The sequence below is a fragment of the Pongo pygmaeus genome, chromosome 7 (assembly GCF_028885625.2).
Source record: "Pongo pygmaeus isolate AG05252 chromosome 7, NHGRI_mPonPyg2-v2.0_pri, whole genome shotgun sequence".
NCBI lineage: Eukaryota > Metazoa > Chordata > Mammalia > Primates > Hominidae > Pongo > Pongo pygmaeus.
This window is the reverse complement of record NC_072380.2, coordinates 115381600-115403271: the sequence shown is the minus strand read 5'-3', so window position 1 is coordinate 115403271 and position 21672 is coordinate 115381600. Positions and strand designations below refer to the sequence as shown.

Below are 21672 nucleotides of genomic sequence, written 5' to 3'. Positions count from 1 at the left end.
AGGCGTGAACCACCATGCCCAGCCTCTTATGTCTATTTTCTGAGGCAGATTCTCTAGCCCTCCCATTGATTCTATGCAATACAATATCCTCCCAGTATGTTCCAGCCGAGAGTCAGTTTCGGCAGCAGACACTGTGATGGGCTCTCCACGGTTCCCTTCCAGTCTGAGGGACTTATTCTCTCAGCTGTTGAGTGGGCTGCTGGCAGACAGCCCTCAGCTGTCAGCCCTCTTCAGCATGGCCTCAGTGAAGAGTGTCTCTTTACCTAAGGTTACACCCCCTCATTGGAGCAATCTGAATCCAGAGGCTGGTCAACATAGGTCATAAGGCCCCCCTGTCCCAACTCAAGAGGGGATGTCAGATAACATGATACTCAGTTGATTTAAATTTCAGATAAACAATGAAAAAGATATGTATGTTGAAAGTATTACACGGAGCACATATGTTAAAAATTATTCATTGTTGGCCGGGCACGGTGGCTCACGCCTGTAATCCCAGCACTTTGGGAGGCCGAGGCAGGTGGATCACGAGGTCAGGAGATCCAGATCATCCTGTCTAACACAGTGAAACCCCATCTCTACTAAAAATACAAAAAGAAATTAGCCAGGTGTGGCGGCGGGCAGCTGTAGTCCCAGCTGCTTGGGAGGCTGAGGCAGGAGAATGGTGTGAACCTGGGAGGCAGAGCTTGCAGTGAGTCGAGATCGCGCCACTGCACTCCAGCCTGCGGGACAGAGCGAGACTCCGTCTCAAAAAAAAAAAAAAATTATTCATTGTTTATCTGAAATTGAAATTTAGCTGGACTTCCTGTATTTTTATCTGCTAATTCTGGCAACGCTAAACGCTAAACTCAGGACAACTCTGGCCATGGTAGCCTTGAGCATCCATGCGACTGGCTGAGGCCTACACTGAGACTTCATTGCAGCCCCTCTCCTCCTTCTGCCCACTCCTGTTTCCATCTCTTTTTTCTCTTTCTTAGGTGGTGATCCCAGGAGTACTTCCTAACGTACCTGCTGCAAGCTGTTCTCCATTTTATTTATTTAAAACTTTTTTTTTTTTTGAGATGGCATCTCGCTCTGTCACCCAGGCTGGAGTGCAGTGGTGCGATCTGGATTCACTGCAACCTCCGCCTCCCAGGTTCAAGCGATTATCCTGCTTCAGCCTCCCGACTAGCTGGGATTATAGGCACCTGCCACCACACCTGGCTAATATTTGTATTTTTAGTAGAGACAGGGTCTCACTATGTTGGCCAGTTTGGTCCGGAACTCCTGACCTCAAGTGATCCGCCTGCCTCAGCCTCCCAAAGTGCTAGGATTACAGGCATGAGCCACCACACCTGGCCTGTTCTCCGTTTTAGAGCCTGGTTCCCAAGCAATCCAAACTGTGACAGTTTCTCTTCCTTGCAAAAGGGTGGCCAACTGTCCTGGTATGCCCAGGACTGAGGGACTTCTTGAGATAAGATGATTGCCCACCTTGCAACCAAGAATTCTAACAGGTATAACTCTCAATAGCTTGGGTGACCAAAAAGTGTCACTGTTTCTCACCCTTTGAGGAGTCTGTGTTGTAAATAAAAATATATTTGGTCTTTGCCCTACTGCCTGGCACAGAGCTTTTAAAACTTTTGGCATTTCCTGAATGATGGGAATGTCTTTTGTTACCTATGACAAGCTCCTTTTTTTTTTTTTTTTTGAGACGAAGTCTCACTCTTGTTCCTCAGGCTGGAGTGCGATGGCACGATCTTGGTTCATTGCAACCTCCGCCCCCGGGTTCAAGCAATTCTCCTGCCTTGGCCCCCCGAGTAGCTGGGATTACAGGCACTTGCCACCATGCCCAGCTAATTTTTGTATTTTTAGTAGAGACGGGGTTTCACCATGTTGCCCAGGCTGGTCTAGAACCCCTGACCTCAGGTGATCCACCCGCCTCGGCCTCCCAAAGTGCTGGGATTACAGGTATGAGCCACCGTGCCCGGCCACAAGCTCCTTTTGATAACACCTGAGTTTATGCTAGCAAGGTAACTTAGGGTGGGGCCTCTAGATAGCATCAGGATGGGGGCTGGTCACCAGAAAGACCAAGTGTTGGGAGGGTTGTCATTTTCTTTTTTTTTTTTTGAGACAGAGTCTCACTCTGTCGCCCAGGCTGGAGTGCAGTGGCGTGATCTCTACTCACTGCAATCTCTGCCTCTTAGGTTCAAGTGATTCTCCTGCCTCAGCCTCCTGAGTAGCTGGGATTACAGGCACGCACCACTATGCCCAGCTAATTTTTTGTATTTTTAGTAGAGATGGGTTTCACCATGTTGGTCAGGCTGGTCTCGAACTTCTGACCTTGTGATCCACCCACCTCGGCCTCCCAAAGTGCTGGCATTACAGGCGTGAGCCACAGCACCCGGCCAAGGGAGGGTTGTCATTTTCAACCCTACCCTCTGACCTCCTGGAAGGAGTAGAGGGGCTGGAGATAGAGCTCTACAAAAGTTCTGAATGAGATGTGATGAGCTTCCAGCTTGGTGAACACATTGAGGTGCAGGGAGGATGGTGTACCTAGAAGGCCATGGGAGCTCTGCATACCCCTCCCCTCCCCATCCCATGTCTTGCCCTGTGCATCCCTTCCATTGACTGTTCCTGAGTGGTAGCCTTTATAATAAACCAGTAAATGTAAGTAAAGTGCCTTCCTGAGTTCTGTGAGCCATTCTAACAAATTGTCAAACCTGAGGAGGGAGCCATGGGAGCCCCCAATTTGTAAGCTAGTTGGTTAGAAGTACAGGTGGCCAACCTGAGGTCAGGAGTTCAAGACCAGCCTGGCCAACATAGAGTAAAACCCTGTCTCTACTAAAAAATAACAAAAAATTAGCTGGGTGTGGTGGCACACACCTGTAGTCCCAGTTACTCAGGAGGCTGAGGCTTGAACCTGGGAGATAGAAGTTGCAGTGAGCCTAGATTGTGCTACTTAACTCCAGCCTGGACAATAGAGGGAGACTCCATCTCAAAAAAAAAAAAAAAAAAAAAAAGAAGAAGTAAGTACAGGTGGCCCAGACTTTTGATTTGGGCATCTGAAGTAGGGCAGTCTTGTGGGATTGAGCCCTTTGCCTCCTGGGATCTGACACTAACTCCAGGTAGATAGTGTCTGGATTGGATTGGATTGGATTGGATTGGATTGGATTGGATTGGATTGAATTGTTGGACACCCAGTTGGTGACAGCAGTGAATTGGAGAATTGCTTGGTTGGAAAAACTCCACACATTTGGTATCAGAAGTGTTGTATGAGAAGGGCAAAAGAGTTTTTCTTTAGTTCCTAATGCTCACTGTAGGCTAGCCACTCCATCGGCCTAGGCTTTTGCCATGTTATCTTTGTTCAGTGCTCCTGAGCCCTGCCAGGACCAAATCTTTGTCCCGAATCCCAGCCCTTTCCTCTGAGGCCCTAAGATCCTGCCTTCTCCCACATGAGGTCAAATCCTATGTTGTCTAGGACCCTGAAGCTGTTACTTCCTGAGTTGGACAATTGTCTAGTGGTTAGACATCCCCTCTTTTAACTGTAGGATTGACTTATCCATCTCCCACCCCACTCTTATGACTTGCCTTCAACTATACATGAGATTTCTGTTGATTAATAGCTCAGATGTCTTCTGTAAGGCCAGGCTCTCTCTTTCCAGAGTTGCCTTTTTCTCTTTCTCAATAGCCCATGTTTCTGAGGCCATATGCCTGAGCATCCCTATGTTATGGATGGAAGCATGAGAAGGGTGAAAAAGTATACAGACTCATGTTTCCAACAACATTAACTGAACACTTCCTATATGCCACACACTGCACTAAGAGCTTCCTTCATTCATTTGAGACAGTAATTGATTGCCAGCTATGGGGCAGGTACTATGCAAATGGCATTAGGGATATATCAGTAAACAGAAAGATAAGGTATCTGCCCTGGGGAGCTTACTTTCTATTGTGGGATGTAATCAATAAGCCAGTCCTGGTCCCGTTGGCCGGATCCTACACTGTTTCTCTGTGCCTCTCCCCCAGCTCCTGTGTGTGTTTGCTCTGATGGCTGCACCTGCAACTTTCCAGAGACCTGTTCTTGGGAAGCTGGAGGAAGATGGAAGTGCATGGGAATCTATCCCACTCTAAACCCTACCCCAGTGGCCCTTAGCCACTGACTGACTGCTACAGGAATAAGAACACAGTTTATTTGCTTCAAGTTGGGATAAACTCCAAGGCAGAATTTATACTGCAGAGCTCCCCTGTGGGATCAGGTTGAAGCTGAGACTCTACCTCAAATCCCACCCACACTTTCCTCCTTCCCTACCCCTGTCCTGCTCCCCCACTCCCTTACTGGCTGCCCGTCCTTAATAAATCACTTGCCCATGTATCCTCATCTCAGGATCCATTCTTAGAAAGCCTGACGTAAGACAGCAAGTCCTCAAATAGATAATGATAAGCTGCAATTCGTCTATGAGGAAAGGAGTGTTGTGATAGAGAACAATGGAGGAAACTACATTAGACAGGAAAGGCAACCCAAGGAGGGGACATTCCAGCCAAGAAGGAGCCAGATATATGAAAAGCCAGGAGAAGAGTATTTCTGACAGAGGGAATGGAAAGGGCAAAGGTCTTGAGGCATGAAAGAAGCAGGCATTGCATGGTGGCTCATGCCTGTAATTCCAGCACTTTGGGAGGCTAAGGTGGGCGGATCACTTGAGGTCAGGAGTTCAAAACCAGCCTGGCCAAGATGGTGAAACCCCATCTCTACTAAAAACACAAAAATTAGCCAGGCATGGTGGTGTACACCTGTAATCCCAGATACTAAGGAGGCTGAGGAAGGAGAATTGCTTGAACCTGGGAGGCCGAGGTTGCAGTGAGCCAAGATCACGTCACTGCCTCCAGCCTGAACGACAGAGTAAGACTCCGTCTCAAAAAAAAAGAACCAGGATTTAGGAACAGAGAAGCCCATACATCATCTAATTTATCCCTAACAGCCCTTTAATCAATGTGGAAACTGAGGCAGGAGAAATGAAGTAACTGGTTCCAGATTACCACCGACACACAGTATTGGAGAATTGAAACCCTGATCAGAATACTGACCTTGGTGACTCTGGGCTGTCACAGCTGGCCACCAGAGTCTTATTTGCATGAGAGGCCCTCTGTCCCCAGGGAGGAAGATGGGGGAGGACTCATAATAGATGCTGAGGTTTAAAGAAAAGGAGGAGATAAAAGAGGAGACTGATCAGGGGGCTCACCTTGGAAGTTATTTTTAACTCTTATCAAAGGTTGGCTGAAAAATGCATCTAACAAAATTACCTTCCATTTGGGACAAAAATGTGATGCCTCTTTGCAGCTGCGGGAGAAATGGTGGGTAGGAGGTGGTTGGGGTCGCAGGCTCACATGGCCAGACTCCAGGGGACCCTTTCCCCCGAAATCCTTCTGCTTCAGCACTACCAGGCCCCTCCTCCAACCCCCATGTAGCCCTCACTCCAGCAGGACCATTACCTGCTGTTTCATGAGCACAGCAAGCTCTTTGAGGCCTTTGTCCAAGGCACAGGCTGTTCCCTTTACTGGGGGACAGAGAGCAGGGTCCCTTCCAAACCTTTACCTGCTGGCAACACCTCCTTCACTTTTAGGACTTAGCTCTAAAATTAGCTTCTTTGTGAAGTCTTCCCCCCTCCCAGGCAGTATTAGTCACCTTTCTGTGTTTCCAAAATGTTCTGTTTAGACGTGTGTTACGGACTTCACTACCCCTATTTCTCAGGTGGGGAAAATCTGAGCCTAGCAGCAACTGAACTTGGAGAAAAAGTTGTAGGGCTGGCAGTGAGCACTAGAAAATTCTGTATCATAAGAGCCAGACGAGGCAAGAGAGTTCCTGATGACCCATGCAGATCTGACTTCGTGAGGACAGGGGATCCAGGAAAGATGGCAGTGAAGGCAGAAGAAGGGAAGGCCCATTTAAGAGGCTACGTAGGTCATTTAACTCTACTTCTGAAACCTTTTCCTACTGAGATTCACAAATTAAAATTAATTTTTTTTTTTTGAGATGGAGTTTTGCTCTTGTTGTCCAGGCTGGAATACAATGGCGTGATCTCAGCTCACTGCAGTCTCTGCCTCCTGGGTTCAAGCAGTTCTCCTGCCTCAGCCTCCCGAGTAGCTGGGACTACAGGCACGCACCACTAGGCCCGGCTAATTTTTTGTATTTTAATAGAGACAGGGTTTCACCATGTGGCCCAGGGTGGTCTCGAACTCCTGAACTCAGGCAATCCACCCACCTCAGCCTCCTTAAGTGCTAGGATTACAGGTGTGAGCCACTGCGCCCAACCTAAAATTATTCTTTGATGAGCCTGTTCTCTGGAACTACTAAGAGGGACTGTGGCCATGAATAACTGGCTCCATTTGTCTGCTTTACTTATGAAAATCCTCAGTGTGGCTCTCCACCAAAGTATCCTGAATTAGTCTTGTGTGTCTGCACATGACACCATGTGATCCAAACTAAGAAGAACTATTCCCTGCTTTATATCTGTCACTCGGTTCCTATTAAAGTTTGCATTAGTAGCAACTCCCATTTTTGTAGTACTTTACAATTCACGAACTACCATATTATTTCAGTTTAATTTTCACACTGTAGGGACCAGGGGAAAAATTCCCCTCTGCCCTTTAAAGAGTCACTGAAAGTCACTGACAAGAGGCAAATTAATAGGAGAAAAGGCATACAAATGTATTTGATCATAGTTGTATGTGACATGGGAGCCTTCAGAATGAAGACCCAAAGATACAGAAGATGCTGCCCATTTTTATAATCAGGTTCAAAGTATGGACAGCTGTGTAGAAAAGTGATTGGACAAAAAGGGATGATCTAATGCTCACAGGCTGAGGAAACTGAGCCAGCCCTGTCTAGATTCTTCTTGGCCTCTCTGTGCAGCATTCCTTCCTTCTGGGTATGGAGCAGGGTCTTCTCTGGAATGAGGATCCAATAACCTACAATTAAATAAGACAGGTCAGATAACTTCTTTAAGGCCAGTTTTTACACAAAAAGGCCAGTGAGGGTAGAGAGCTAGGGTTAGAGTAAAATTTTTAGGTTTTATGGTGGGCTTTGGGAGAAAAGGGGTTCTGGTTTCTATGATCTCTCTTGGAGATGAGAGCTTCTAGCTTGCTTGCTTGCTTGCTTGCTTGCTTTCTCTTTCTCTTTCTTTTCTCTTTCCCTCCCTCCCTTCCTTCTTTCCTTCCTTCCTTCCTTCTTTTTTTTTGTTTTTGATAAGTCTCAGTCTGTTAGTCTGTTGCCCAGGCTAGAGTGTAGTGGCATGATCTCGGCTCACTGCAAGCTCTGCCTCCCTGGTTCAAGTGATTCTCGTGCCTCAGCCTCCCGAGTAGCTGGGATTATTGTCATGTGCCACCATGCCCAGCTAATTTTTGCATTTTTAGTAGAGACGGGGTTTCACCATGTTGGCCGGGCTACTTTCAAGCTCCTGACCTCAAGTGACCCATCAGCCTTGGCCTCCCAAAGTGCATGCATGAGCCACCGTGCCTAGCCAGAGACTCTAGTTTCTGTGGCTAGCCTAGTGGGAGAATGAGGTGCCAAGGACAGAACAGGATAAGGTCAGAGAAAAACTTTTGCTTCTGAGGCCTTCATTTTGGGTATCTTTTTCTGAGATCTTACAACACAACATCAGAATAATGCTACTGTACACCCATGTGATAGATGAGGATATTGAGGCTCAGAGAGGTAAGGTGACTAGCCTGGCAGCTACCCTGGCAGGAAGTAGCAGAGCGAGAGCTTCACCTACACTTCACCAATTTTAAGTCCAGTACTTACCTAAGAACTTCCAACAGATGCTCCCCTGAGGCGAAGACTGGTTTCCAGAATTCCACTCTTCTACAAGCCTGAGAAAATTCTAATTGCTTGACCTTCAGAACTCAGGAAGACCTTTTTTGACTGTGGTTTGTGTCCTGGCCAAAAAAAGCATTATTACAGGAGCAGTATGCAGCATGCCCTAACCAAACCAGGAAGAGCTCCATCACAGGTTGATAAATAACCCTGCTTCCATGAAGGAGAGATGATTCCAAAGAAAATAAACATACAGCAAATTGCTCTTTGTCGTAGGAAAGTTCCAGAGTATGGGCATAAGAAGAAGCATTTCCTAAGGAAGGAAGAAAATGGTGTTGGGGGATAGGAATATAAAGTATTATGAAAAACAACTAATAAGAAATAGGGAAGGAGCAACAATCAGGATGGAATCATTTGCAAAAAGAAGAAGTAGAATGTGGTCCAAGGGAAAGCCCATTCAATTCAGAAATTAATATTTATTTAACAATCCAAAAGTAAAAATGAAGAAATTTGAGGCTCTGAAATAAATTAATGTGCATTGAATCCTATGGGGTGATTGTGCCATGGGAGACACCAATGACAAGAGAGGAAAGTAGTGGTCATTATAGCTACATTTATTAGTTCTTGCTATATGCCAGGTGCTGTCCTGTGACTTCAAAGATATAATTCCGGCCAGGCGTGGTGGCTTACCCCTGTAATCCTAGCACTTTGGGAGGCCAAGGCGGGTGGATCATGAGATCAGGAATTCGAGACCAGGCTGGCCAATATGGTGAAACCCCATCTCTACTAAAAATACAAAAATTAGCTGGATGTGGTGGTGCATGCCTGTAATCTCAGCTACTCGGGAGGCTGAGGCAGGAGAATCACTTGAACCTGGGAGGTGGAGGTTGCAGTAAGCTGAGATTGCGCCATGCACTCCAGCCTGGGCAACAAGAGCGAAACTCTGTCTCAAAAAAAAAGAAAAGATGTAAGATATAATCCCATTAAATGTGCACAATGATCCTCTTAGCATTTTGCAAATTGTACAAATGAGAAGCTAAGGCAGGTCGCTTAGCTAGTTGGTGATGAAGGTAGAATTTGAACCTAAGGCTCTTGAGCTGAAAATCTTCAATCCTACCTTTTATCACCTCATGGAGAGTTGCCTGCTTCAATGACTTAACGTTTATATGTTTAGTATTCAGATTGCTGCTTAAATCCAATGAATTCTATGGTGATCCTAGCGAATGTATGTGGAGTTGAGGGGCATGTACAGGAGGATTCTCTGGATAAGAAATGACAGAAACACAACTTAAACATTAGCTTAAACTTAAGCTAAAAGGGAATTTTTGGTTTTATTTTTTGAGATCGAGGTCTCACTGTATTGCCCAGGCTGGTCTCAAACTCCTGAGTTCAAGAGATCCTCCCACCTTGGCCTCCCATGTAGCTGGGATTACAGGCAAGAACCATTGCACCCAGCTCAAAAGGGAGATTTTTGGCAGCAGGCTGAGGTGGCTTCCAGAATGAAGGGTGAATTTGACAGCTGAGCCTTGGGAGGTCAGGAAACAGAGAATCTCTGAGATTTCAGCTCCTGTAATCAGGAATTTGAAACCTCTCAGGACCCTCCCACTTCTCACCCTGTTTCTCTCCTTGGGTGGGTTTCTTCTTCTATTGCAAGAGGGCTCCTTCACGGGGTAAGGGATGGCCTCTGATAGCTCTGGACTTCCAGCCAAGCAAGCAACTTCACAGAGGGGGAAAAAAGCCCTCTTCTTTCCCAACTTATTTTCCTGTTTTTCCCAAGTAAAACCTTTTAGAGGGAAGAACCATGATTGGTCCAGCTTGGGTCATGTGCTCAACCATGGGCCAATCACTGTGGTCCTGGGGGTGAGGTTCTATTATGTCACCCTCCCCACATACTAGGGTCACATGGGGTTTTGATGGAGCCTTTCTCAGAAGGGAGCTGCTGTTCTGAATAGTCAAAACTATAAGTGTCCATGAGAAATCGGACTACCAGCAAGAAAATTACAAACATCAGAAGAGATGCAAAAAGAGGTAAGATCAAACAGTTTGGTAGCAGAATAAAATGCTCAGTAGACTTTGGAAACACTATATCATGAAAACAGGATTTGGGCACAAGGAAAGGAGATTTATTTAACAATGTAGGGGGCATAAAAAGCAATTTAAGAGATGAGTTAGGATGCCGGCTCTGAAGCCTCCAAATAGTTCTATTATGAAGGGAGATGCATTCTTGGAGAGTTGACTAATACAGGGTTCGTGCTCCTAGTTTGTGCCTACTAAATATTAATTCATTTTGATGGCAGGTTTTATTAAGAATTATTGCTTAGAGCACTTACATATTTATAACATATTTTAGCAGAGTAATTTGCATATATAAAGCTCTGCATAAATGCAAACGATAATAATGACAGTGTTGTTGGGCTTATATTTACTCTTTCATACATGCATTTATTCATTCATCTCTTGTCTACCAACTGAGTGGGTACTCTATTCCAGGCACTCTGTTGGACATTCCTAGCTTCTGCCCTCAAGATGTGTCTTAGTTTGCTCAGGCTGCTATAATGAAATACCATGGATTTGGTGTTTTAAACAATAGACATTTATTTCTCACAGGCCTGGAGTCTAGGAAGTCTAAGATCCAGGTGCTAGCAGGATGAGATCATGGCAAATTCAGTGTCTGATCCTATCATGGGGATACCACGCTTGATATGGTTTGGTCCTGTGTCCCCACCCAAATCTCATCTTGAATTGAAATCCCCACATGTCAAGGGACAGACCTGTAATCCCCAAGTGTCGAGAAAGGGAAGTGATTGGATAATGGGGACAGTTTCCCCCATGCTGTTCTTGTGACAGTGAGTGAGTTCTCATGAGATCTGATGGTTTTATAAGGGGCTCCTCCTGCTTCACACGCAAGCTCTCTCTCCTGCTGCCTTGTGAAGAAGGTGCCTGCTTCTCCTTCTGCCATGACTGTAAGTTTCCTGATGCCTCCCCAGCCATGCAGAACTGTGAGTCAATTAAACCTCTTTCCTTTATAAATTACCCAGTCTCAGCCGAGGGCAGTGGCTCACACCTGTAATCCCAGCACTCTGGGAGGTGGAGGCGGGCAAATCAACTTGAGGCCAGGAGTTCAAGACCAGCCTGGCCAACATGATGAAACCCCGTCTCTACTAAAAATACAAAAATTAGCCAGGCATGGTGGTGCACACCTGTAATCCCAGCTACTCGGGAGGCTGAGGCATAAGAATTGCTTGAGCCTGGGAGGCAGAGGTTGGAGTAAGCCGAGATTACACCACTGCACTCCAGCCTGGGCAATAGAGGGAAAATAATATTTTATTTTATTTATTTATTAAAAATAAATAAAATAAATTATCCAGTCTCAGGTATTTCTTCATAGCAGAGTGAAAATGGGCTAATACAACCCTCATGACCTAATTACCTCCCAAAGGCCCCACCTCCAAATACCACCTCCAAATACCACACCAGAGATTAGGACTTCAACATAAGAATTTTGGGAGGATACGAACATTCAGTCTATAGCAAGGTGCTTAGAGTACAGTGGGGGAGACAGAGCTATGAACAGATTGTGTCTAGATAGGTCTATAGTGGACACTGTGGTTCACTGCCCAGATCACCGCTTCAAGATGGAGACACTCTTCCTCCCTATGCAGACTTGCCCATTAAAGACTCACAAATGAGTCCATCCCCAGGAATTGCCCTTGGCTGAAAGGAGCTGTCTTCCCCAAGGTTAATGCCCCTTCCTGGGATTGGGGCAGTCTGCATCCAATGACTGACCATTGAAGGAGTACCAAGGCCAGTCTCCTTGTCTCAACTGGAGTAAACACTGAAAGGTTACCCAGTCAGCTGAGGCCTCTGCTGCAACTGCACCACAGTTCAACTCTTCCTTTACCCAGCTCTGCTTCTCTCACTCCCTTATAGGTGTTGTTCCTAAGAACACGCTCCAAAAAATCCCATCTGCATATAAATCTCCATCTCTGAGTCCATTTTACAGGGAACCCCACCTAAGACAAGATGCAGCTTAGAAAATTATTATTAGGAAAAGCTGTCCTATTCACAGTTGCCAGAGCCTACTTTCCAAATAAAAAACACTAGTTACCTTGGAAGAAGTCTTTGGAGAAGAATCACCAGGATGGCCTCTCTACATTGTATAAATATATGGAAGGAGGCACCCATTGCCCTGGAGAAAGAGGGAACAGAGTATTTGCAGTGTGAGAAAACCTGGTCCCAGTGTACAGAGCTGGTCTGTCGGGGAGAATGTGGATAATTTTGCATAGAGGACCAGAAGCTTCCTGGGAGGGGAGGAATGGAGACCTGGAACCCTCTCCCTTTTGAGGTTTATATAACTCCTCTGATAAATGGGGCAGTCCCAACTGAGGTCCCCTGGTGAGAAAAGAGAAAAAGGCTCTAGAGAAGAACTCCCTAGGAGCAAAGGAGAAGTCCCTGGGAAGCCCCTCACATCCCAGTCATCCTGGTGTGAAAGTGGGCTTTGGGGAAAAGAATGATCATAAGATTGTAAGTTAAAGAGCCAAAGAGGGAAAGATTTCTAACAAGACAACACTGAGGGCATGGGATCACCTTCCCCCCGGGGACCTCTTGGCCGGTGAGGAATATTAACTTGCAAGACTCTCATCTCAGCAGCAGCAGACAAGCACATACTGGACTACAAAACCAACTTTTAATACCAGCACTGTAGAGTAGTAACAGAATCAACCACAGTGGAAAACAGGGGCCTACTGGAAACTGGTGAGAATTTCCAGTTCTAGTTCTCTAATGTGAGCCATTAGAGTTTCCATAAATTGGTGAAAGGAGGCTGTTACCAATTTATTTAACACTCGAAAAGAACGTGATTTTATTGGTACTTTAATCTGGTGAAGGGGGTCATATGGTTACAAGTAATTCCAAAACAAAGTGAATAGTACATTAGAAAGAGGGATGGCTGGGCACAGTGGCTCATGCCTATAATCCTAGCAATTTGAGAGGCTGAGGCAGGTAGATTGCTTGAGGTATGACTTTAAGACCAGACTAGGCAACCTAGCAAGACTGTGTCTCTAAAAAATTTTTTAAAAAATTAGCCGGGTGTAATGGTGCATACCTATGGTCCCAGCTACTCATGAGGCTGAGGTGGGAGGATTGCTTGAGCCCAGGAGTTGGAGGCTGCAATGAGCTGTGATTGTGCCACTGCACTCCAGCCTGAGCAACACAGTGAGACCCTTTCTCAAAAAAAAAAAAAAGAAAAAAAAAAAGAAGAGCATGACTACTGCCAAGGAGGAAATCTTCCCAGAGGATATGAACCAAGCTAAATCCTGTAGGCTTAAGAGGAGTCCCCAGGGGGATTATGAGGTGTGGCCATTCATCAGAAGGGCATCCTAGACTTTTCAGGACCAAAGACAGAGGTGAGAAGAAGCACTGTATCCTGTAAATAATCTACATGGATCTAGAGCCCAGGAGGCACTGTAAGCAGGATGAGATGATGGAAGGCCCTAGCAGCCATGATCAGACATGTAAACTTGATTCCCATGACCCTGGAGTCCGAAGACTGAAGGATAAGTAAGGGAATGAAGAAGGCCCTGCTGGGATTGAGGCAAATCTGTCAAACTGAGTCTATTCCCAACTAAAGGAAGTAACTGTCAACCAGCTTCTGCCAGTTGTTGCCATGGAAGGGTACAGACCCAGGGTTAGCAAATCTTCGAAATCGTCAAGAAAAGCTGGAATTCCCAATATTTATAAGACAGGCCCAGATTTTTTAAGTTGGCAATTATTCCAAAAACAACAACAACAACAAAAAAAACAAAACCACTGAGGGGGCTAAACAAAACACCTTTAGATGCAGTCAAGTGCCTCCAGCTCACCACCTCTGCTGGACTGAAGGGAGCTCTCAGGCAGAGAAATGGAAAGTTCAGATTTGCATGTTAAAAGTCACTCTTGGGCAGTATGATTAGAGGGAGTAAGAGACTAGAGATAGGCAGTCTGGTTAATTCAACAACAGACTTTTTGAGACCTCCGTGTGTGACAAGAGCTGGAGTCACAATAGTGAGGTTTTGGAACCTCAAGTCTGGTGTGGGAGACCAACTTAATGAAGTCCCACAAATGTGTAATCACGCACTACGAGTGTACTCCAGGGAAGAAAAGAGGAAGGCCCAAATTGTGAGGAAATATGGAAAAGAACAGATTAAAGAGCTATTTTGGAAGTTTGGCAACAACTTAGGTGGGGGAGAAAAGAAAGGGCATTTCAAGGTCTTACCCGGGTGAGTGGGTAGATGCTGTTGTGGAAAGAAGCAGAAAAAAGAGCATGGGAAACCCTGTCACTATTGAGAGTTACATAAACAGAGGAAAATGTGGTTTAAACAGATAATGATGCAAAGGAATGAGTGAAGTCCTACATTTTCATTTTTGTCCTCTTATGGAGGCTTCCAAGCTGCCATATTTGCTTCTTTCTGGAGATAAACCTGCCCTGCCCATCTCATAAGGCACTTGTATTAGTCAGGATTCTCCAGAGAATCAAAACCAATAGGATCTACATTCATATCTATATTTATTTATTTGTTATAAGGAGTTGGCCCACATGATTATGAAGGTTGTTGAGTCCCCAAATCTGTAGTCAGCAAGCTGGAGACCCAAGAGAGCCAAAAGTGTGGTTTGAGTCTGAACGCTGGCAGGCTAGAGACGCAGGACAAACCAGCATTTCAGTTCCAGTCTGAAAACAAGAAAAAAAGCCAATGTCCCAGCTTGAAGACAGGCAGAAGGAGTTCTCTCTTGCTCGTGGGAGGGTCAGCCTTTTTGTTCTATTCAGACCTTTAGCTGATTGGATAACATCCATTCGTATTGATGAGGGGGAGTCTGCTTTACTCCATCTACCAATTCAAATGTTCATCTCAGGCCGGGCGTGGTGGCTCACTCCTGTAATCCCAGCACTTTGGGAGGCTGAGGCAGGAGGATCGCTTGAGCTCAGGAGTTCCACCAGCCTGGTCAACATGGTGAAACCCTGTCTCTACAAAAAAATACAAAAATTAGCCAGGCATGGTGATGTGCACCTGTAATCCCAGCTATTCAGAAGGCTGAGGCAGGAGGATCACTTGAACCCAGCAGGCGAAGGTTGCAGTGAGCCAAAATCACGCCACTGCACTTTAGTCTGGGCGACAGAGCCAGACCTTGTCTCAAAAAAAAAAGTTAATTTCCACCCAAAACACCCTCACATACACCCCCGGAATACCTGACCAAATGTCTGCGCCATCATCTTCTCTCTCCTGGGCTACTGCCGTGGCCTCCTAACTGGACATGATGCTGTCCGTGCTGGTGATTTATCTGTGATCTCCAAGATATCTTTCTATGCTCTTATCTGTAATCCTGGGGTTGGGATGATGCAAACGAAATCTCTCCACCTCTCAGCTAGCTGGCTTCCTGTTAGGTTTTCCAATGTGAGGCATTAGAAGGAGATCACAAAGCAGAAGAAAAGAAGGGACTTCTACCTTGTTTTCCACTTCCTGTTTTCAATTTTACTTCAGTAGCAGCACATAACTGGCCCTAGCTCCAGCTTCTGAGTATTCTCAGTACCAACCTTGCTGTGCCTCCCCTCAAGCCCCAGGTGCCAGCAGCAGCCATGCCACACCCCCTTACCTGCTGGGCTGCACCCCAGGGAGGTCTGAGCACCTGCAGAGCCACGCCCCTTTGGTGGAAGCACCAGCCAGACAGCAACCCCCTTATCCAAGATCTGAGCCAGGCAGAGCCGTCCTCAGAAATCCAAGCACCAGCCCCGTGGGGCCCCTCCTCCAAGCTCCTCAGTACAGGCAACTCCACCTGTTCCCTCCTGTTGGTCAGCCTTGGGAGCGAGAGCTGCTTCCTGCAGTTATTAATCCCTAGGTTACCTAGCCTCTTCCTTTTTCCTTTTACTCTTTCAGCCTTCTAATGCCCGTGAAACCAATTCTTTATATTTACCGAAATACCTACAGTGTCTTCTGTTTCTGACTGGCCAATGGCTGATAACCCTTTTAAACCATTTTCCATTTAGCAGACTTTTGAAATCCATTTTCCATTTACCAGTTATCTTTTGAAAATGTGGCTTACTCCCCCGCTGTACTAGTCAAGGTGCTGGGTTTCAAACAACAACTTCTGGCTAATGTTTAAACAGAGGAGGGATTTATTGAAAGTGACCAGGGAGCTCAGATAATCAAAAGGAAGATTGGAGAACAAGGTACCAAGTAAGGCTGTCACTGCGAAGCTCCCAGCACAGCTTGCTATGCCACTGATACAATACCGCAGGAGACATATGGGCAGCCAGGTGTCAGTGGACATTGGTTGCCATATGCTGGACTCTGCTGCCACAGCACACTCATTCCTAGGTGCTCCTGACCCCACCACAGCCACCCTATTAATTTCTAACTGACCTTACATCTTGGAAGATGACCTCATGATTCAAAGTCCCAGGTAGGAGCATCTGATTGACGTTGCTCTAAGTGCCAGGGGGAGGGGGAGAGAACCCATCTTTTCTATTCATTTCTAAGTTGTAGCTTCAATAGTGGAACTGATGCCTGATGTGCCATAAGTTTTGTGATTCCCAAAAATAAGAAGGGCTTTTCAATGCCCAGGGTGGTAATTATCCAGTATGTTGCCTAAAACCATCCAATAGCTTCCCCTCTCAGAGTAAAAGTCCCAAAACTGGCCTTGATGTATGGTATGATCTGGCACCACCTAACTTTCTGACCTCATCTCATGCCAATCTTCCATGCTCATGTTTCTGTCACATGGGCTTTCTGTCTGTCCCTTAAGCATGCTATGCTTATTCTGACCCCAGGGAATCACCGTTCCCTCATTCTGGAAGATGCTTCCTTCTTGCCTCCAAGCATCAGCTCAGATATCTTCTCCTCAGTGAAACCTTCCTAAGGAAGCCTCTACCACATTCCTCTTCTCTTTGTAGCACTTGTTTGCACGTGATCTTTTCTTGTGTGTTGATTTGTTAATTACCTGCCTCCCCTGTCTGGAATGTCAATTCTGTGATATCTATTCATTGCTGCTGCGTCCCAGCACCTGGGAGAGTGGCGGGCTCTGGGCAGGTGCTTACTGTTTGTTGAATGAACAGACAGCTAGATGGCTCAATTCTGTTTATTAAAGAGTCCTACTTGATAAAAGAAAAGCAAAACAATGTTATAATGAAAACAATGGCAGGTGAGATTCCATGGATGCTTTTTAAAATAATTAACTTTAGAACGCATCCATGACATTTATTTTGGAGGTTTCACTAAGGAGTTAGGGCTTTAAGGTGGACCCTAATGAGGCTGTTTTAATCTTCGGGAGAGACTATGGTTTCCTTCTCCTGGCGACCAGCTAGGAGTCCTCCATTTTATAAATTAAAGCAGAAGGTTAGGTTTAGGTAAGGAAAGCCACAAAACATACCACATTCATACTGAGTATGGGTTTATTTTTTATTTTTTACTTTTTGGTTTTTTGTATTTTGGCTTTTTTTGAGACCGAGTCTAGGCTGGAGTGCAGTGGGGTGATCTCGGCTCACTGCAACCTCCACCTCCCAGATTCAAGTGATCCTCCTGCCTCAGCCTCCCACGTAGCTGGGATTACAGGCACGCACCCCTACACCTGGCTAATTTCTTTGTATTTTTTTACAAAAAAATACAAAAAAAGAGACGGGGTTTCACCATGTTAGCCAGGCTGATCTTGAACTCCTGACCTTAAGTTATCCACCCACCTCAGCTTCCCAAAGTGCTGGGATTACAGGCGTGCGCCACCATGCCCGGCTAATTTGTTTATTTTTTAGTAGAGACAGGGTTTTGCTGTGTTGACCAGGCTGGTCTCGAACTCCTGACCTCATGTGATCCGCCCTCCTCAGCCTCCCAAAAAGCTGGGATTACAGGTGTAAGCCACCGCACCTGGCCTGAAGTCTTATTAGCTGTGTGTTGTTGGCTCTGCCACTGCTAGCTGCGTGACCTTGGGCAAGCCATATAACCTCTCTTTGCTTCAATTTCCCATTTGCAAAATGGGAATAATAACTGCATGTACACATAGGGCTGTTATGAGGACTGAATGAGTCAGTATATAGAAACCACAAGAAAAGTGTCTAGCATATAGTTACCTTTGATAAAGTATAAGTAATATAAGCATAAGCCAGTATTATGGTTTGGATCATATTTGTATGTTGATAAGAGCAACTTCAACAAGATAAAAGTTTATATATCTTTCAGGGGCCAGGTGTGGTGGCTCACTGTAATCCCAGCACTTTGGAGGCAGACGGGGGCAGATCACCTGAGGTCTGGAGTTAGAGACCAGCCTGGTCAACATGGTGAAACCCCATCTCTATTAAAAGTATAAAATTAGCTGGGCATGGTGGCAAGTGCCTGTAATCCCAGCTACTTGGGAGGCTGAGGCAGGAGAATCGCTTGAACCCAGGAGGCAGAGGTTGCAGTAAGCCAAGATCAAGCCATTGCACTCCAGCCTGGGCAGAAAAGCGAAACTCTGTCTCAAAAAAAAAAAAAAAAAGTTTATATATCTTTCAAATAAAAGAAATTGGAGGTAGGCAGCCCAGGGCTGGTATAGCAGCTCCTTGGTCACTGGGGGCAGAAGCGCCGTCTTCCTCCACCCCTCTACCACCATTGAATACATGCTTTATATCCTCAAAGTCCAAGATGGCTGCCAAAGCTCACATCTGCATTGTAGGCACCAAAAAGTAAGATGGGAGAAGGGTAAATAGGGACATACCTCACAGCCAAATCAATACCCTATAAGAAACCTTCCCACGGGGACCTAGATAGTTTTTTATTTGCATCTCTTTGGCTACAACTTAGTCGCATGGCCACACATAGCTGTCAGAGGTACTGGGAAATGTATTTTCGCTGGATGTGAACACTCCAAATAAAGGTGAAATTCCATTAAAAAAAAAGAAAGGAAAAATGGATATGGGCCTTATGTAAGTTATTTAACGTCTCCAAATTTTAGTTTTTTCCTTTTAAAGTGGGAACAATAGAACATGCCTCATACAGCTGTCTGGAAGATTACATGAAGAAAGCTTAAAAACTGCTAGCACAGCCATGACACACACTAAGTAAACATTAGCTGTTATCACAAGAAGGAAAAAATGTATCTCTGCATGCTTTTAAAAATAAGATACACAAAACCAAATGGAACAAAAAGAAGAAAAAATATTCCCGCACAAAATACTCAGTAACTTCAGAGAGAAACCTACTCAATCTGTGGGTTTCTTCCATCTTTTTGTTGCTTTGGCCTTCTTTATCTCAACTGACTCTCAGCTGACAAAGTTCCAGTTTTAAATATCATATCACCCTGCTTTGCTGCTTACAAAGGGCCACTGTGTCTGGGCGGGCTGTCTCAAACTCACTGTTCTGAATCCTTCCAGTCTCGCCCACCACCCAACTGCTGTCTGACTGTGCCCAGTGTTCTCACCCAGTGGTTCATAAACCCGGCTGACCTTAAGACTCACTTACCTGAAGAGTTCTGTAAAAATACAGACTCCAAGTTCCCACCCCAGGAATCAGCCCGAAAAATTCCCCTACAACCGCCTCAGCTATGTCAAACTGCCTTGGGGTTTTCTTGGACTAAGTGACTCAGCAACTTGAATGTTTATAGAGTACAGATGAATATATCTTGTAACACAAACTAATTGTTACCAGGAGCCAGGCACTGATCTAAAGCACTTTACATGGACTAACTCATTTAAGTTCTATTATTCCCCTTTATATAGATTGGAAAACCAAGGCACAGAGAGGATAAGCGACTTGCTCAAGGTCACGCAGCAAATGGGGAACTGGGAGCTGAGATTTAAGCCTCAGCCTGTACACTTCACCTGTATGCTCTACCACCCTCCAGTCTATATTAAACAGTTAAGGCACTCCAATACAAATTACAAAAAAATTTTAACAGACTTCCTCCTAGCATTTATTAAGTAAACTGACAAATATTCTTATATCAATTGATATTATTCTTATGATTATTTGTTTTCCCAAGAACTTATGGCATAGACAAGTCTGTTATAAAAGTATTTCAGGCAGCCATCAAAATGGTGTTAAAATTATATTTTTATGTGTGCATAGTTACACAATGATGCTCTTTATGTAAAGAAATATATCTGCACAAACATATATACACATACACACTGTATATGCCTATAGACAGTCTCAGGGGAAACAGAAGTGTGACAGTTAATTCCGGGAGGTAACATTTTGGCGGATATTTCTTTCCCTCTTTAAATTTATTTGAAATAAACATTTGAATTTTGTGCCTTTTCTGCCCCCAGCACTGCTGGGCCTGCAAGGTCTCTGTTGAGCAGCGGATGCGGGTCTCTGTTCCACAGGATGGGGTTTGTTGTTAAAGTTGTTAAGAATAAGGCCTACTTTAAGAGATACCAAGTGAAATTTAGAAGACAACGAGAGGGTAAAACTGATTACTATGCTCACAAACACTTGGTGATACAGAATAAAAATAAATAAAACACACCCAAATACATAATGATAGTTCGTGTAACAGAGATCTCATTTGTCAGATTGCTTATGCCTGTATAGAAGGGGATATGATAGTCTGCAGCATATGCACACGAACTGCCAAAATGTGGTGTGAAGGTTGGCCTGACAAATGATGCTGCAGCATATTGTACTAGCCTGCTGCTGGCCCACAGCCTTCTCAATAGTTTTGGCATGTTCAAGATCTATGAAGGCCAGGTGGAGGTGACTGGAGATGAATACAATGTGGAAAGCACTGATGGACAGCCAGGCACCTTTACCTGCTATTTGGATGCAGGCCTTGCCAGAACTACCACTGACAATAAAGTTTTCGGCATCCTGAAGGGAGCTGTGGATGGAGGCTTGTCTGTCCCTCACAGTACCAAATAATTCCCTGGTTATGATTCTGAAAGCATGGAATTTAATGCAGAAATACACCGGAAGTACATCAAGGGCCAGAATGTTGCAGTACACGTGCTACTTAATGGAGGAAGATGAAGATGCTTACAAGAAACAGCTCTCCCAATACATAAAGAACAGCGTAACTTCAGACATGATGGAGGAGATGTATAAGAAAGGTCATGCTACTATACGAAAGAATCCAGTCTATGAGAAGAAGCCCAAGAAAGAAGTTAAAAAGAAGAGGTGGAACTGTCCCAAAATGTCCCTTGCTTGGAAGAAAGGGTAGCTCAAAAGAGGGCAAGATTCCTCAGAGCTCAGGAGTGGGCTGCTGAGAGCTAAATCAAACAACTTTCTGTGAGGATTTTTCAGATAAAGACAATAAACTTATTGACAGCAAAAAACAAAAACAATCCCCTCAAATTTGAAGTTTGTTAATAAAAATTTCCTAAATTAAAAAAATAAGATGTTGTATGTATTTTGAAGCAAAAACTTTGTGAAATAATAAATAATGCCTGTCTGTTTTCTTGGAGAGCCTTGCAAACCCTTCATTTAAAATTTCTCCATCCTGGCTAACATGGTGAAATCCTGTCTCTACTAAAAATACAAAATAATAATAATAATAATAATAACCTGGGTGTGGTGGCAGGCGCCTGTAGTCCCAACTACTGAGGAGGCTGAGGCAGGAGAATCGCTTGAACCCAGGAGGCAGTGGTTGCAGTGAGCTGAGATTGTGCCACTGCACTCCAGCCTGGGTGACAGAGTGAGACTCTATCTCAAAAAAAAAAAAAAAAATTTCTCAGCCTGGGCAATATAGTGAGACCTTGTTTCTACAAAAATAAAAATAAAAAAATTAGTCAGGGGCCAGGCACAGTGGTTCACGCCTGTAATCCCAGCACTTTGGGAGGCCGAGGTGGGCAGATCACAAGGTCAGGAGTTTGAGACCAGCCTGGCCAAAATGGTGAAACCCTGCCTCTACTAAAAATACAAAAAAAATTAGCTGGACATGGTGATGTATGC

The 21672-nt window shown here is 45.0% G+C and overlaps 1 pseudogene; it reads left to right on the top strand.

Moving 5' to 3' along the window:
- Positions 1 to 20109: 20109 nt before the first annotated feature.
- On the top strand, positions 20110 to 20994 carry LOC129042404 (large ribosomal subunit protein uL18-like; annotated as a pseudogene).
- Positions 20995 to 21672: the final 678 nt, after the last annotated feature.